Genomic DNA, 17,743 nt, shown 5'->3' with positions numbered 1-17,743 from the left:
ATTCATGTTAATTTGGTCAACTTCATGTAATCAAGAATGAGCACACGGCATTTGTTCTCATAAACACAGAATTCGTATGGATATTAATAACCCCTGCTCAAGCCCCTTCCTCACTTTTAGAGAGTTTTGTATATTAATAGCACCCAGAAACCGGCCACAGTTTTCTCGTCGTTATGGTAGTATTTGCTTATGGAAACAGATGGAAAATCGCCAGTTACCATTATGAATTTGTTATGAGCAACAATAAATAAATCTCACTGAATTTCTTGCGGCTGTGTATTTTCACTTTTTTACTGTCTAGTGATTTTTTTGTATTTTCTGCCTTTACGTGTGGCTGTAAATGTTTGGGATGGGTGGGTAAAATTAGGACAGTCGGGTAACCGTAACAAAACCATATTTTTACCTAGACCTTAAAATGTACTTACATTATCTCTCATGATTTCCTGATCCTTCAAGTTCAAAAACGTTGTAGCGATCTCAGCATGACCAGACCTAATCGCCAGGTGGAGGCACGTTTCATCCGTCTGTTGATTAAAGAAACAATGAGTAAAAGAGAATCTCTCTCTTTCTCTCTCTCTCTCTCTCTCTCTCTCTCTCTCTCTCTCTCTCTCTCTCCTCTCTCTCCCAACCCATCGAACCATGTAATCAAACATCCTTCTATACTCTGGGTTGATAGCTCTGCTGGTGGACAGAGTTGTCTCCGAGGCTGTCTGTCTTTCGCCCAGTTTAAGCGATATATTCATTGCTTCAATAAAGTTTTTGTGCGATGTGCGAGCGTGAGTGCTTCATGAAGTGTACAGCGTGTGGAGGGGTCGCAGTTAGAAAACTTGTAACAGCTGTAAGCTCGGTTATTGAACCAGTCTTTTTAGAGTGGAGATGTGGCAGAGCGGTTTTGTCTGTGGCTTCTCCACTAGGTGACTAGGTACCGTACGTTGTGATGTTCGAACACAATTGAAACCACCGTATATCCCATTTAGTTTTGAAGGATTCTGAGAAACGGATAAATATAATTTACAGATATCTGATGCAACAAACCACAGAAATGTTCTGTACAATTTTTTGGGGGTAGCAATTATGACCTGACATGTATCAAGACGGCCCTACCTTGTTTCTACGCTCAACTTCTGCGTTGTGTTCCAGTAAGAAGTTAACACATTTAATATGACCATGATTTGCAGCGAGCATCAACGCTGTGTTGCCGTCCTTTAGATCATCATCATGGTGATATACACATAGAAAATAAACACACAATACTGTTGAATGTAAAGAATATACAACAGTGATCATGATGCTTCAAATTTCCTTTAGAATGGCTCTGGGTAGTACGTATACACTTACACGACCCGACTATACCTACGATAGTCTACTTAAGGTATACATTCACCTGTAATCTAAATATGCCCATATATAGTCAAAGGGGCGTTCCTTGATATTCAAAATGCCATGTGAGGGCGCTGTTTCTAAAAAGGCGGCCACCCGCTTAAAATCTGTGATTGCTTAGATTTTCTCTTTCCATGGTAACTGTGGAAACATTGCAACAGGTGGCAGTATACCTTTAATTACGGATACTGGAGAACTACGCACACGTCATGGCATTTACAACTTAATGTACGTGTTGGCGGTTCCTTTCGAAAAGACATAATATTTGAATGAGAATGAATAGGGTTAATAATTTTGAGTATGTTCAAAGTCTTTCACAGACTGACATTTGCTCGAAGGCATAATTACCTCATCACAGCAGTTGATATCTAAGCCTGTCTGAAGAAGAGGATCGAGAGAATGTACTTCGCCCTTCACAGCAGCAGACAGAAAAGTATCTCGGTAATTCTGCAGAGACAAGGCATTGTATTGAAACATTTACAAGCCATATACTTATACACGTCGATATGTACATATTGAGTATCAGTATTGTAGATATTACAATTCAGAAAGTACCTAAGAAGCAATTTTAATTCATTTTCCCCGTTATGTCAGTCGCATTCGTATTATATGGCTGTTGCGAAAGAAAAGTTGGTCAGTGATAATTACAAACATGTAATTCAATGGATTACGAGTAAGTCATTCATACTAAGAGCTGACTGCCAGCTAAATCTCGGGAATTCTTTGGCCTGCTAGTCATGGATGAAAGACCCCTCAGTCCGGTATTAATACTCTCAAGGCTGCCAAGGCCGTCCGACGGGTCCTCAGCGTGTCCTGCGCCATGGTCTGGTGTCTCATATGTACCAACTTCACGAACTTCATCATCTTCATGTCGGTTGTTTTTATTCTAAAAGATAATATGGTTGCAAAATGTGTGGTATAACAGAAGTCCTGACATTAGGAATTATGCATGCATTTTGTGAAAGCAAATAAAAGTTATGTACAAATTCATTTTGATTTACATTAACTTGTCATATGACGACGGTTACGTTGCTGATATAAACTTTAAATGATGTAAACTACGTGGATTAATCTTTGAACACAAGAATTGAGTGTACACGATGGTTAGAGGAAGATATTCCTAGTAGTTCTTAACTTAATATTTAATTGTTTTCATAAAAGCAAATTGACGCACAGTAATTAATTTTAGTATAACGTAGCCGCTTCTTTCATCTCTTTGAGAAGGTTTACTATCTGTATGTACTTGATAATATCTTTCAAATGGATTACTGTCAGTACCTTGAGTGGATCGAGTGGTGGGTAATAAGGAGTGGGATCTTTCTGTCGGCTGTTACCGGGTCCGTCTTCAGCTTGTTTACGAACTTGATAAATAAACATTTTAATAAATGCATAAATTAAGTAGGAAAGAAACACAAACTTGAAAATATGAAGTAATAAAATAAATAGAACAAAACTTTCTCTGTGAACCATGTGTATGCATTATATGTACTTATCTCAGTCTCTTATAAATGTAGTTAGCACACTTTGTTGAATATCTACTTCACTGCATTTTTTACCGAAATGATACTGTTACCGACTTTCAAGCAAATACATTTACATTTTCTCGCCTAAACATGTGTACTTTGTCACTAACTAATGTATAAACCGCAAATATGGTTAATTACTCACATTCGCGTAGCTTCTCTTCGCACTCTTCCACCAAACTGTTCAGAGGATTTCGACGGATTTTCTCTAAAAGCTCTTTCAAAAGTTCAAGATTTGTTTCCGAGATATGGCCAGACTCTTGCAAACAGTTGAAGACTTCTGGAAGTGTTTTCAAATTTTCAAGTGTACGCTTTGGAATTGGTTTAGGGCTTAGAAGGCTCCTTATTTTCTGTTCTTCGTCAGAGCTTAACTGTTCGCTCAACGTCATGTATAAGACAGGTAGTGGGTGTAACTGTGAGTCAGCCATTTATCTCAAATAAATTCATAAACACGAGGACGATTAGCAAATCTTCTAAGTTGTACGGAAGAAAGCGACAAGTCAATCCGCACAGTAAATTTTAATCCACGTGATAGGAAATCTTAAAAGGTGAAAGTTATGTACAATCGGTAAAACATCTTTACCATATGGCGTGAACAGACAGCAGAACTCCATAGGCTTGTAACATGTAGGGCATGCCTTTACACAGTCTCTGTGACAGGGTATGTATAATGCACCTGTATTGTCAGAGGGCTTATAACTTCGTCGAGATTTCAGTGTTGTATTTACAGGCCTGTTGCAGGTGCGTCAGAATATGAGTGCACCAGTTCTGCCATGTCGTTTCTCGCTCTATCAATTCCTTTGGTCTGATATAGACTCTGCACCTGCGGAACTGTAGCAAATAATGTTAGACTTAAAGATGTTTGAGTTAGTAGGATTTAGGAGTTGTGAGAGTTTTCAGAAATGTCAAATCCGTTATGTAAGGATAGACACACACGCATACGCAAATATCAGTTTTCAAATTAATTTCCATTTCCTGTCAGGTGTGTTTCTACATAGGGCTGTATTCAGTCTGAATGGATCACAAACGCGCACAGATTTAAGTGTATTTCCATACGCGTTTGTACACATAGGTTGGTTTGTACCGACATTCATGTGATCACTTTAGCGTACAGAGTCTGCAGAACACAGCGCGCCCTTTTTATTCAGGAGTAGAACTATTGGTTCATCCTCACCCACGTGATATAGAACAAAAGGTGATAAAACATGCATGGCTTATAACAGGGTGTTGCAGGCACTATTCGTATAGGAATTGTGATCAATAAATGCCATGTATTAAACTTTTTCCATTTAACAAACCTTGTCCGTGTGGTGTGTATGCCATATTACTTTACCCTCGCTATCTCTGTATAGTATTTTAAAGAAAACAGTCCGTATCTGTTAATTGCCCTCCCTAATCCCCTTCATTAAAGTATTCTACCACCGGTGATTCTACCGAGCACCAGCCGGGGGGGGGGGGGGGGGCGCTTATCGCCAGAACCAATAAATCGTTAACAGCTTATATGGTCCGTCTTTTACTGTATGGGCTGCTAACGAGCTATTTGGTAAAGGTGTAGACAGGTACGAGTCAAAGTGCAAAATGTGACCTAAGGTCACCTCTTGACAGGTATGTTTCAAAACAAAAATGAGGTCATCACTATTTTGAGTATTTTAAGGGAGACATAATATAAACATTAGTCAGCATCTGTACGTCAGTTGATGTGATTTGTAAAATCGGGTCTATATAGGGGACAGTGCAGCTCATATCAAAATATCAATTCGACGACCAATAAAGATACACCTGGAGAATAATATCATCTTTAACCAAAATGGGGTTCACCGTTTATTTTATAGGTCAAGGATATCGACGGATTCAATTCTAGCGGAAGATTAACACCGTATTCGTACTTGGCAAAATGTTTCGTCATTCACTCTCAACGTAATAATACATGATAATCTTCCTCACCTCTATTCAGTGTGCATGGCATTAATTAAGTCACCTTGTTATGAATATTTTTTGAAATAGGGAGTGCAATAACGAGTAGTAGCAGCGACAAAGTCTGTTTGTAAAAGTTTCATGAAATTTAACACATCTAGTTTAAACATAATCTCTTCCAAAGTGTACAAGCGAAACTTGCGAGTTCACAGAGCGAGAAATTATTGTACACCATAAATGTTACTCAATGACGCAATTAGAAATGCGAGCGTAGAAAACTATTATAAACTGTAAAGAGTCTGTAAATTTCTTAGCGGTAGCTCCATTGTTTTTTTCTAAATTTTCGCTGAGATACAGCAGTGAGTTTACTGGTCCCGATCGTTCTGACTCAGTTCACAGCTGTTTAGGGAGCCGTCATTATTTACGATCTGGGGTCGGAAGAATTACATTAGAATCTCCGAAATTTTGAGTCACACCCCAGCCGAACATGATGACTTTGAGTAACCCCCTCTCTAACAGAAATTTTGGCTTACCTGAGCCCATGTAACAATATGTAGATATAAAAGCTCACCTAATAAGCAGTCTCCGACCATATAGTATTGTTAAATTTGGATGGGTAGCATGTCATTATGGTATGGTTAAATGTCCAAATGGTTGTTGAACTCAAGTCAAATAAAATATACATTTCTATGATAATGTAAAGGATGAATTCACAACAGTTCAGTTTTGTCCTAGATCCTGTGCACTTATAGTGATATCTGTCGAGAACATTTCTCCATGACCCAGCCTCTCCTTCCAACCCTGGTAACGACTGCAGAAAACTACTGTGTGACATCATCATCACCACTGTTGATCCTCATCTTTACTGTCGCTGGTGCCATTGCGTACATGAACAACGATATCATTCTCATCGTCACTATCTTCTCTTTCATAATAAGTATTGCTAGTAGTAGCACCTACTTGTAGTTTTTTGCCTTCCTTCATCTAGTTGATATTTATTTGTACTGCTAAGAGTATTTTTCTTTTTATTTAATATGTATCAGAGTAAAATATATATATAATCAACTAATCATTATTTCATTGAGGACAGAGTAAGACAAAGAAAAAACATTTTGAGCACCCCCTTATAACTTTCAATTTTTGAATGACCCCAGGTCGTAAATACTGACGGTTCCCTTACTTGCTGCCAAAGGCCATCGCGTTCATTGATTAGACTGCTTACCATACATTGCCAAACTATGTTGCTTCGATTTCGCAATCACCTTGCCGCTAAAGCGACAATCAGCTGAAATTTATTACTTCAAGTTACTCAATTTTGATAGGTATTTGCCTACAGAAGTGAGCCAAGTGTATATAGTGTCGTCTTGATTTTACATCGGTACCCGGAGTTCTGAGTGACCAACTGCAGGGTGCGCATCGGTGCACTGCCGACTGCAGTTTGAATAATCCGTATATAACGCACACTGTACCAGAATAGAATGTCAGCCTCCTCTGCCAAAGTTCTGTATCCTCTGAAACACAGTAGCAGTACGTATTTGAACGGAGAAGAACAAAACAAATCCATTCGCAGGTAATTCAACCGGCGGCCATGGGCAGTTACCCAGGCAGTGTGGCGTGGCATGGCAAGGCCCCAGGAATGTTGCAGGCTCGATGATGTCATCAGTATCGGCGTTCTCGATCACGTGCACAGCCTACAAGTTGTCAACAAACCCGCGCGGCAATCCAACTCGATCGGGCAATATTTAGCGTTTGTCTGTCACTGCAGGAGCACAAATTTGGCTTATTTCTTTACTGAACAACATTTCATGATGGATGTAAGAGAATAATATGTAATTTCGAACATAAAAAAGGTTAAAAGTTACAAATACTGGGGCTTTAATATAGATAAAGGGAGAAAACTGTCGTGCATATGAACGGGGGCATACGCAAAGAATGCTGGGATTGAATTTTAGAAAAGCGCCCCTGTGTCAATAATTAGATTCAAAAATTGCCAGTTTTTAGACGGAACGCTGTAGTTTTCAGCTTGCAAGTGGAAGGTGGGCAGTGCGGTTACCATTGCAATGATAATGATTGCATAATACGTCCCTTGTTTAACGCAATAGGCTGTTATCATTGTAAAAATTGCCAATTTTTGTCCAAAATTTTTACACGTTACAGAAAATCTATACCTGCACTGCTGCAGGGTTTGACGTCGTGTACGTACGTGAGCTGCTTTCATCAGAGGGAAACTGGGCATAGTTGTCATATAAACGTTTATGAAATAACAATTAATTACATTTTATCATGAATCAATACAAATAACATTGCCAATCTTAACCCCTGGCGCGACACCAAGGGCTGAGCCCTATATAATATTATGAAAGAAAATAAGGTCAAACATTTTTGTCACTTGAACTGAGTGATAAAAGCAAGGTCATTACATTGCAGTTTTTTAAACAACTTTATTATAAAAGCTAAAATGAACCAACTTGAACAATATCCGTACAATTTTAACTGAACTTAAAAAATTAAAGATAAGACTATACTGAGACTTTAAATAACGGGTGTGATCACATTTTCCCAAGAATAGAAAGTGTGTAACGCATAGGTCTTAAACGTTTTGTCGATATTTCTGTGAAGGAGTATTTGTATCGTTTGCTCGTTGAATCCGTAATAAGGTGGAAGAAGTGAAATTATCACAAATTTTGCTACGAAGAAGTATGATTAATGATGATAAGATTGCCTTCACCGTGATCATGAAGAGACGCGGATACTCGAAGACATCGTTGGTCGGTGAAGGCATGTAAAAGCTGCGATGACTATCGTCAAACTCTGTGAAATCATGCAGAGAGAATGTTTTCAGCTTCTACTTTGATTGTCAGAGTTTCTTTTGCTTAAATAGTACGATTTCAAAATGGGTGGACATGTCGGACTATAAAGTGAACTGCATAGGAAAGGTGCTATGCGAGACTTGAAAGCCAACTTCTCATACTGTTGTTTTATGACGAGGCTTATCTTTAACTGCTTGCTGAGCTTAACCTCCTGTCAAACATCATCATCATTATTCTATTGTCATATTTAAGGTTAAAGTAACATAATACAATTCAAATTCTGCAGAATACATTGATAATAAGGAGCTAGGAATATAGCCATGCTCTATAGTCGAGCCTTACCCCTGTAACTCAAAAGTACATTTCATTATCAAAAGCTATTATGTACTGCTGTCAAATAAATGATACATGTATTTTGTGGAGAGAAGATAGTAACAGTGACAGAAAAAAATCTCGAAAAGCTCGGTTTTACAGCTAGAATTTGCGTTACCTTCGAATTCGGTCAATTACGTAAACACATCACATAACCATAGACGCGCTCCTGTATAATTGGCAGTGTAGCATTTGAATAATAAGTCAGGGGTTACTAGATATGATTTGGCTTTCGAGTACTTTTTAGTCCTCACGGACACCGTCCGGGGGGACTTATAGGTTTGGTCATGTCCGTGCGTGCGTGTGTGCGTGCGTGCGTGCGTCCGTGCGTCCGTCCGTCCGTTCACGCAGATATCTCAGAGATGCCTGGAGCGATTTCATTCAAACTTGGTACAAGGATTATCACCTATGCCATACATATGCACGTTGATTTGTTTTACGATCCGATTCAATTTCGCCGTCTGGCAGCCATTTTGTTTCCTGTATTTGATGTCGATGCGTATGTTCATGCAAATTTTTCAGTGATGCTAAGAGCAATTCCATTCAAACTTGGTACATAGATTACTCTATATGTTATACATGTGCACATCAATTTTTGTTTTGATCTGGTCTAAAATGGCTGCATGGCGGCCATTTTGTTTCCTATATTTTACGACTGTGCGTTCGTTCACGTAAATTTCTCAGCGATGCCGGGCGCGATTGCATTGAAAGTTGGTACCTATATTAATCCTTATCACATATATATGCACGCCGATTTTTGTAATGATTCGATCATAAATGGCTGTGTGACGGCCGTTTTCTTTCCTGTATTTGATATCCATCAACAGGGTCCCCAGGTATGATCCACAGGCGTGATGCTGTGTCCATGCATAGGGGCTCATGAATGCAGATATCTGAGATATTCCTGTGCCAATTCTTTTTAAACTTGGTACAAGGATACTACACTGTGGCATACATATGCAGGTCCATTTATATTGGTGTGGCATGCATAATTAGGTCTAATTTGCATAATTCGAGATTAGAGCGCTATTTCTGGTACAACTGTACCAAATCTGATGAAACTTTGTGCAGATGGTTTTAGTCCCCACGGACACCATCTGGGGGACTTATAAGTTTGGTCATTTCCGTACGTGGGTCCGTGCGTGCATACGTGTGTCCATCCGTTCACGCAGATATCTCAGGGATGCCTGGAGCGATTTCATTCAAACTTGTTACAAGGATTACTTCATATGTCATACAGATGCATGTCGATTTGTTTTGTGATACGATCCAATATGGCTGCCGTGTGGCCATTTTATTACGATTTTTCATGTATATAGCCATTACTCAGGCATGTTTCAACCGATTTTATTCAAAGTTGGTACAAGGACATTGACCAATGACATAGATATGCACACCAATTTGTTTTGTGATACAATCCAATATGGCCGCCTGGCGGCCATTTTGTTTTGATTTTTTTTTCATGTACAGAGCCATAACTCAGGCATATCTCAACTGATTGTATTCAAACTTGTTACAAGGACATTGACCTATGTCTTACATATGCACGTCAATTTGTTTTGTGATACGATCCAATATGGCCGCTAGGCAGCCATTTTATTACGATTTTTTCATGTACAGAGCTATAACTCAGACATGTTTCAACAGATTTTATTAAAAGTTGGTACAAGGACATTGACCAATGTCATAGCTATGCACATCAATTTGTTTTGTGATACGATCCAATATGGCCACCGTGCGGCCATTTTGTTACGATTTTTTCATGTACAGAGCCATAACTCAGACATATCTCAACCGATATATTGAAAGTTGGTACAAGGACATTGACCTATGTCATACATATGCACATTGATTTGTTTTGTGATACGATCCAATAAGGCCGCCATGTGGCCATTTTATTATGATTTTTTCATGTCCTGACTACAGCTCAGACATGTATCAAGCGAATTTATTCAGAAATATTTTTATCACTGACTTATGAAGAAGACTCTATCCTCTCTGAGGACCTGCAATCATAGTACCCATTAACAAGTGGGGACTGTGTCATCAACGATGACTTGTGTACAAATATCATTATTGTTTTGTACCTGGCGAGTCCATAACACATTGTAGGCATGATTTTGAAAGCGAATGGTTGACTGTTTGCCCGATGAAAGTTTGAGCAAAGTTTAAGTCTTTCACTTTCGAGGCGCGACTACTGAGGTTTGACGATTTTTATTTCGCCCTTTTGTACCATGTGTAGGCTGCAGTTTCAAGAAGAACTTTCCGTAGCATGTTGAAATGCCTAGTACTGTCAGCTCTTACATAGACTGCAGATTCTGCTCTATGCTACCCGAATAACCTAATCGATGACAAACTGCAAAAAAGTCTGCTCTCGTGACCCCCCAACCCGTTAGTTTTCCTGCGATGCTCGGTCAAGGTCCCAGTAACCGGCCATATCTCACATGAACGTATCTAGTGGTCGGCCACTGGGTCCTAGACGGCGACCGTGCTTCGCTGGAAAACTAACGGTTTAGGGCGTCACGAGAGGGCATATTTTTTTCCGGTTTATGAGCAGTTGAGTGATGTTGGAAAGCTTAAACAGGAATCGAGTTGATTTCGGCCGAAAATAGTCAGAAAAGTAGTTTTCGTGTGCCGTCCCAAATGGGACCGCATGTTGCCGGTTTGGCTACGGAGCTTAGCAGGGCTGTGGTTGGGAGGCCGTATAACGCCGGGAACAACAAGCATCATTAAAGCAGAGCTATACTCGCACGCTCAACTCGGAGAGCTTCGATAGACCATATAACTTTATCAAATCGAGTCTGATTTTCATGCGACTTGCATCGATCGACTCGTACTTACATCACCTTTCAATACGGGAAACCTGTACGAGCGTTCTAATCGTCGGATCTCGGCAAATTGTGACTATCAGTCACTGATGCATCGCATACAACTGATGTAAGTGGTTAATATGGCCGCCTGCCTTACAGTTCGCAGGGAAATAAAACACGAAACATCCGAATACAAACGATTGATAACCCTTCACTTTCTTAACACACGACCTAGTGCTCGTGAAAATATGAGGAATGTAGCTGTTTCGAGTTTTGTTATCTCGTTGTCAACTTTCTCCGGTTATTATAACGTACACCATGGACTCTATATTGAAAATAATGAGTGAGATGAGAGATCACCGCCCTGTTCATTTCTTTATTTGACCAAAAATAATGAGAGAGCTAAAGGATGATCTTCCTTTTTTTGCAGCTCGCAAAACGCTCACGGAAAAAATGCGGGACACCAAGACCCCCTAACCTTTTTTATTTTGTCCACACACTACGGTGTGCCCATTGTTTTAAATTAGTTAAAATATTTGTGAGGATCCAGAAAAAAATCGCTGGGGTTAAAAACACGAGGGGGAGGGGTCAGCCAAGATAAAAAAATCGCTTTGGGTAAAAAAACGGAGGAGATACTGTGGTAGATATAGAAAAAAATCGCCGGGGTTAATGGGGTACATCCAGAAAAAAATCTGGTGGTAATGAAAAAACGTGGGAGGGGTAATTACAACATCCAGAAAAAATCGCTGGGGTGAAAAAAACGAAGGATACTATTGTAGTGGTCGATCAAAATTAAAGAAAATCGTTTGTGACTTTAAAAAAACCGACTTAAGGGGGGGGAGGCTAGCACTGGTGTAAACCAGATATGAACTGAATATGCTCACGTGTTTTACAACAGGTTCATTAATAGTAGTACGCTTCACAGAACAATAAGATATATGTTATCAATGTATGTAGCAGGTTTTTCAACTTCGCACAGTACTCTCAGAGTTTAATCACTAATTACAAAACTTTATTTAATATGCAATTAACTTGACACTGCTCAATGCTGTATGGAACAATTAGATATCCACTAGATCAACATTTGTAGCACGTTTTACTTAATTTAATGCTGTAATTTTAGAGTAATGTCACTAATTACAAAGTTCATTAAATATGCAAATGAACCCTAAATTAACTTGACACTGTTCAATGATTCATAGCACAATTAAATATTTATCAAATCAACATCTGTAGCAAGTTTCATCAAATTTAACGCTGTAATTTTGGAGTTATATACCTAATTACAAAGTTTATTAAATATTCAAATGAACCCTTAATTAACTTTACAGTACTAAATGCTTTACAACACAGTTAGATATCTGTCGTATCAGTATGTACAGCAGTTTTCATCACATTTGATGCAGTTATTTCGGAGTTATATGACTAATTATAAGACTTCATGAAATATGCAAATGAGCTGATTATTAACTTGACACTGCTCAATGCTTCTCAGTACAATTGGATATTTATCAGATCAACATCTGTAGCAAGTTTCATCAAATTTAACGCTGTAATTCTGGAGTTATATCACTAATTACAAAGTTTATTAAATATGCAAATGAAACCTTAATTAACTTAACGCAACTAAATGCTCTTCACCACAATTAGATATCTGTCGGATCAGTATCTGCAGCAGATTTCATCACATTTGGTGCAATTATTTTGGAGTTATATCACTAATTACAAAACTTCATAAAATATGCAAATGACCTATTTGTTAACTTGACACTGCCAAATGCTTCTCAGTACAATTAGATATTTATCAAAACAATATCTGTACTCAATTTCACTGACCTGGGTGCCGTAATTTCAGAGTTATATACCTATTTACAAAGTTCATTAAATATGCAAATGAACCCTTAATTAATTTCACACTACTAAATGCTTTACACTACAGTTAGATAAAAATCGGATCAGTATCTGTAGCAGATTTCATCACATTTGGTGAAATTATATCAGAGTTATATGACTAATTACAAACCTTCATAAAATATGCAAATGAGCTATTTATTAACTTGACACTGCCTAATGCTTCTAAGTATAATAAGATATATATCAGATCAATATTTGCTGCAAGTATCATCAAGTTTGGTGCAGGAATTTCAGAGTTATCTCACTAATAACAAAAGTTCATTAAATATGCAAATGAGAAGATAATTGACATGACACTCACAGTATCATCATAATGTTCGTAGATTGTCATGTGTGAAAAGTTTCATGAAATTTTGTGCAGTATTTCTTGATATATGTCTACACTGTCATTACCGTCTCCATAGGGAAACCATTGTAAGGAAAAAAACAATATTGCATAACTTCATTAATATGCAAGCCACACTAACCAAAATCTAATCAGTTCTTGCAAATAGCATATGGTACCTGTGTACCAAATCTGACTTGAATCCGTTCAGGCGTTTTGAGTTATCGTGTAAACAGACAGACAGACAGACACACACACACACACACACACACACACTAACACACACACACACACACGGACAGACAGACAGACATCGCTATGACAATAGCCCACGTGTTTACACACGTGAGCTAATAAAAATGTAGTTGTCGTTGTAGTTGTAGTTTCCAGAAAAAGTGAAGGGTGGGAGAATACAATTTCAAAATCTTATTTTAGATGTTTGTGGTAATTCGGGAGGGGTGATTAAAAATGGGATAATCCGGGGGAAAAAACCACAGGGGAGAGAAAAAAAGGAGGTTATCACCATTCACTTTGGGAAAAATAAGAGCGTATCATGATGCAAAACTTTTCAGTGGCTTTATGAATGTCAGAAAAAAGAAGAGATCAATCAAGATTCTGTACATTAATTTTGTAGACCATTGGTAAGGTTACTATATTTCAAAGATCTTAAGTCATGATAATATTAAGAAGATTTTTACAATATTAATTTTGAGAATTTATGACCTTTGACCTGCCCTATCCCTCCTCTGCAACTAAGCTGTGGCTTATACTACGTAAGAGTCAAAGACGGCTGGTGTTTATCGAACTGTGACTGGTATGGGACACCGACCAGGATGACATTTGACCTAGCCAATATGGCTAGGTCTGATTTTTGCTGGACGGCCATCATGGGAGAAAGTGGACAGCAAATATATAAAGTAACCAGGATGACCTTTGACCTGAATTTAACTTATTTGCCAGTATATTCGTGCAACAGCCTTCATATTTGGTGGGATGAGGCGTCACTTTACGAATTAGTAAATATTTGTCAATAAAATATTATTGATGTTTACTATAGCACGTACAGGGACGGCATAACAATTGGAGAGAGTCACTTTTCTCAGCATCATTTTGAAAAATTCGCCCTCCCTCACTATAATTTTTCCCAGTCCCTTACCGGCCAAACCATGTTGAATTCGTGAAGACACATATCGCAGGTCACCACTTTATGCACATACAAGGCGTCTATTAAATGTGACAGTGAAGATGAATCGATAAAGTGAATTATAGTGAAAATGCACCTATTTCTAGCTTAACATGCTAATAGACCTCCGCCCGCCTTACAGTTCGCAGGGAAATAGGACACACGAAACATCCGAGTACAAACGATTGATAACCCTGATAACTTTCTTAACAACAACAACGTTACGCTCGTGGAATTATAAGGACTTTAGGTGTTTCGAGTTTGGTTACCTTGTTTTCAACTTTCTTCAGTCATTATAAGTACACCATGGACTCTGTGATGAAAATAATGAGTGAGCTGTGCGATCACCACCCCTTCATTTTTTTTTACTCGCGGAATGCTCACGGAATAATATGGTATACCAAGACCCCCTAATTTTTTTCTTTTGTCCACCCACTCCACAAATTTTGAGTGGTAGCGGACCCCCTATCTTGATTTTTCCCACCAAACAGGTACTCCCATTTTCAACAAGCACGGCTCGTTTTTTTTTCTCAGTATCCTTTTATATCTCTCTTTTTTCTGACATTCATAAAGCCACTGAAAAGTTTTGCATCATGATACACTCGTATTTTCCCAAAGTGAATGGTGATAACATCCGTTTTTCTCTCCCTCAGTGTTTTTACTGGATCTTCCCATTTTATTTGCCCAATTCCTTCCCGAATCACCACAAATATCTGAAAACTGTAATCTCCAACCGTTGACTTTTTTCAGGATCCTTACAAATATCTAACTATTTTTTTATTTACACCACTGCTAACACCCCTCCTTCGTTTTTCAATGACACAAACGATTTTCTTTAATTTGAGTATACCACTACAATAGTACCTCCGTTTTTTCTCTGGATGTTACCCCCCCCCCCTCCTTTCGTTTTTTCAATACCCTATTTTTTTCTGGATGTACCCCACCTTTTTATTAACCCCGGCAATTTTTCTCTATCTACCACAGTACCCTCTCCTTTTTTATTTACCCCTGGCGATTTTTTATCTTTGATGACCCTCCCTTCGTTTTTTAACCCCAGCGATTTTTTTCTGGATCCTCACAAATATTTAAAATAATTTTGAAACAATCGGCGCGCCGTACCACCAACTCCACAAATTTTGAGTGGTAGCGACCCATATCATGATTATTCAAACCAAACTAGTACTCCGCATTTTCAACAAGCACGGCACGTTTTTTCTAACTATCCTTTTATATCTCTTCTTTTTTCTGACATTCATAAAGCCACTGAAACTATTTGCATCATGATACACTCGTGTTTTTCCCAAAGTGCATGGTGATAACCTCCAGTTTTTCTCTCCCCAGTGTTTGTTTTTTTTAGGATCTTCCCAATTTTATTTGCCCAAACCCTTTTCCCGGATCACCACAAATATCTGAAATAATTTTGAAACTGTATTCTCCCACCCTTCACTTTTTTCTGGATCCTCACAAATATCTAACCAACCCATTTTTAGCTCCCATATATGCATATGTATATATGCAAATGGGAGGTATTCTTATAAGATGGAAAAATGTCGTCTGTATGTATGTATGTATGTATGTACGTATGTATGTATGTATGTATGTATGTATGTATGTATGTCCGTCCACATCAAAAACTCCTAAACCGTAGCACCTACTGTCTTAGTATTTGGTGTACAGGTGCACCTAGGGGTGGAGATGTGAATTTGTTCAAATGAACATTTCAGTGCCAAAAATATGCAAATGAGGGGAAAAAGGAAAAATCCTGCAAATGGCTAAAACTCAGTAAGCATTGGTCAGATTTGGTTGAAACTTGGTATGCAGATTTCTTTAGGTATTCTATATTATTGTGTGCAAAAATTTGGATGAAATTTGCATGTTTGTATTTTTAGGGTATTTTTTCCTTTTTTAGTCAAAAAATCTTGTTCTCTGAAATCGCTCGTCTGATTGCTATGAAACTTAATACTCATGTTCCTCAGGATGACCTCAGTCATGCTTGTAAAAAATTGTATTAATTGTCATATTTGTAATTTTGGGCAATTTTCCCAATTTTTGATAAAAAATTTTTTTATCCAAAAACTACTGATTTGATAGCTTTGATATTTGGTATACAGGTATCTAAGATTAATCTCAATATAATGTATTGAAGGTATGTTGAGACTGGCAATTTTTTTTTATTTTTGGGGCAATTTTTGCCTTTTTTTTGGTCAAAAAATGTTTCTCCTAAAACTTCTGATCTGGTAGCTTTGATATCTAGTGTACAGGTTCCTAGGATTTATGTTAATTAGATATATTGTAAATTAGGATGAAATCTGCAATTTTGTATTTTGGGGGGCAATTTTTTTCCATTTTTGGTCAAAAAATTTGTTTCTCAAAATTTACCAGTCTGATTGCTTTGATATTTAGTAAACCGGTTTGTTAATAAGATATATTGAAATTAAGTTGAAATCCGGAATTTTGAATTTTTGGGGCAACTTTGCGAAACTGTCAGTTTTACTGGGATATCTTTCATTTTGTATTTTTAAGATTTTTTGGGGTAATTTTATACCTACTGGAACTAAGAGTATATAATGTGGTGATTTAGTAAGCATTTGATATGGTAAACTGTATTTGGTGTTGAAATGCAGTAAAAAAATCCTGGCAGATTTTGAAAAATTTCCAAACAAATGCCAATAAAAAATTCAGCCAGAGAAGGTTTGACAAAAAGAAAAGGTGGGAGAGTGGGGAAAAAGAATGTACAATGGATCGGATAAAAAAGATAATGTACCTCATCGATCTTCCAGACACCGTCCCTTATCAAATGGTCCATCCCGATGTATTTTTGTGCGCAATTAACCATGCAGTGTATTTTAGTTTAAGATGTCAAGTTAGGTAAGGATTTGAAAGGAATAGTCAAGTTCACCACAGTTTAACTTTATCTCTTGTGTCATCATCCTTGTGTAATTGGTTAAGTTTGTAAGTTGTTCCAGATGTGGATGCACCAGCTGTTCTGGAAGAAAACAATGTTTACTTTTCCATGTAGGGTTTCTGAGTTGATGATTGTATGTTGAAATTTCTCCATGTATCTGGTGTATGGGCAAAGTGTAAACATTGGTTGCATGTTATGTATTTCAGTCTATGTCAAATATTGTAAGTGAAAAATCAAGAACAGTTTGCTGTGTGCTTGTAAAAGATAACATATTTGTCAATACATAAACTGCCTTGCAGAATCAATTGATTGTCTTAAAGATTATCACAGAAGTAGAAAAGGAAAAGAAACTAATCAAATTGCTGTAACATATTCACTCTCAGTGCCTGTATAGGTCTATACTTAACTATTTTATCATTACTTTCAGCTGTTTGTTATATCTTTGCTACTCTCCATGGGCCAAGGCACACTTGGGGTCAATGTCATCACTCTGTGCCAGTCTGTGTATGTCAGTCTGTCTGTATATGTATGTCCATGTTTCATACAATTGTTGACTTGTTTTGATAAATATATGGGAGCGAACAGTGATGTTGTCACTATTTTTTAA

At 37.8% G+C, this 17,743-nt stretch overlaps 1 long non-coding RNA gene across 1 annotated transcript; it reads right to left on the bottom strand.

The window, feature by feature from the left end:
- Window positions 1-425: 425 nt before the first annotated feature.
- Window positions 426-1,827, bottom strand: LOC139127698 (uncharacterized). Its single transcript, XR_011551088.1, has 3 exons — window positions 1,729-1,827; window positions 1,105-1,203; window positions 426-524 (listed from the first exon to the last, which is right to left on the bottom strand). It is a non-coding gene; the product is annotated as an uncharacterized lncRNA (long non-coding RNA).
- Window positions 1,828-17,743: the final 15,916 nt, after the last annotated feature.

Source organism: Ptychodera flava, unplaced genomic scaffold (genome assembly GCF_041260155.1).
Source record: "Ptychodera flava strain L36383 unplaced genomic scaffold, AS_Pfla_20210202 Scaffold_34__1_contigs__length_2629520_pilon, whole genome shotgun sequence".
NCBI classification, from domain to species: domain Eukaryota; kingdom Metazoa; phylum Hemichordata; class Enteropneusta; family Ptychoderidae; genus Ptychodera; species Ptychodera flava.
This window is presented reverse-complemented; position numbering and strand designations above follow the sequence as displayed.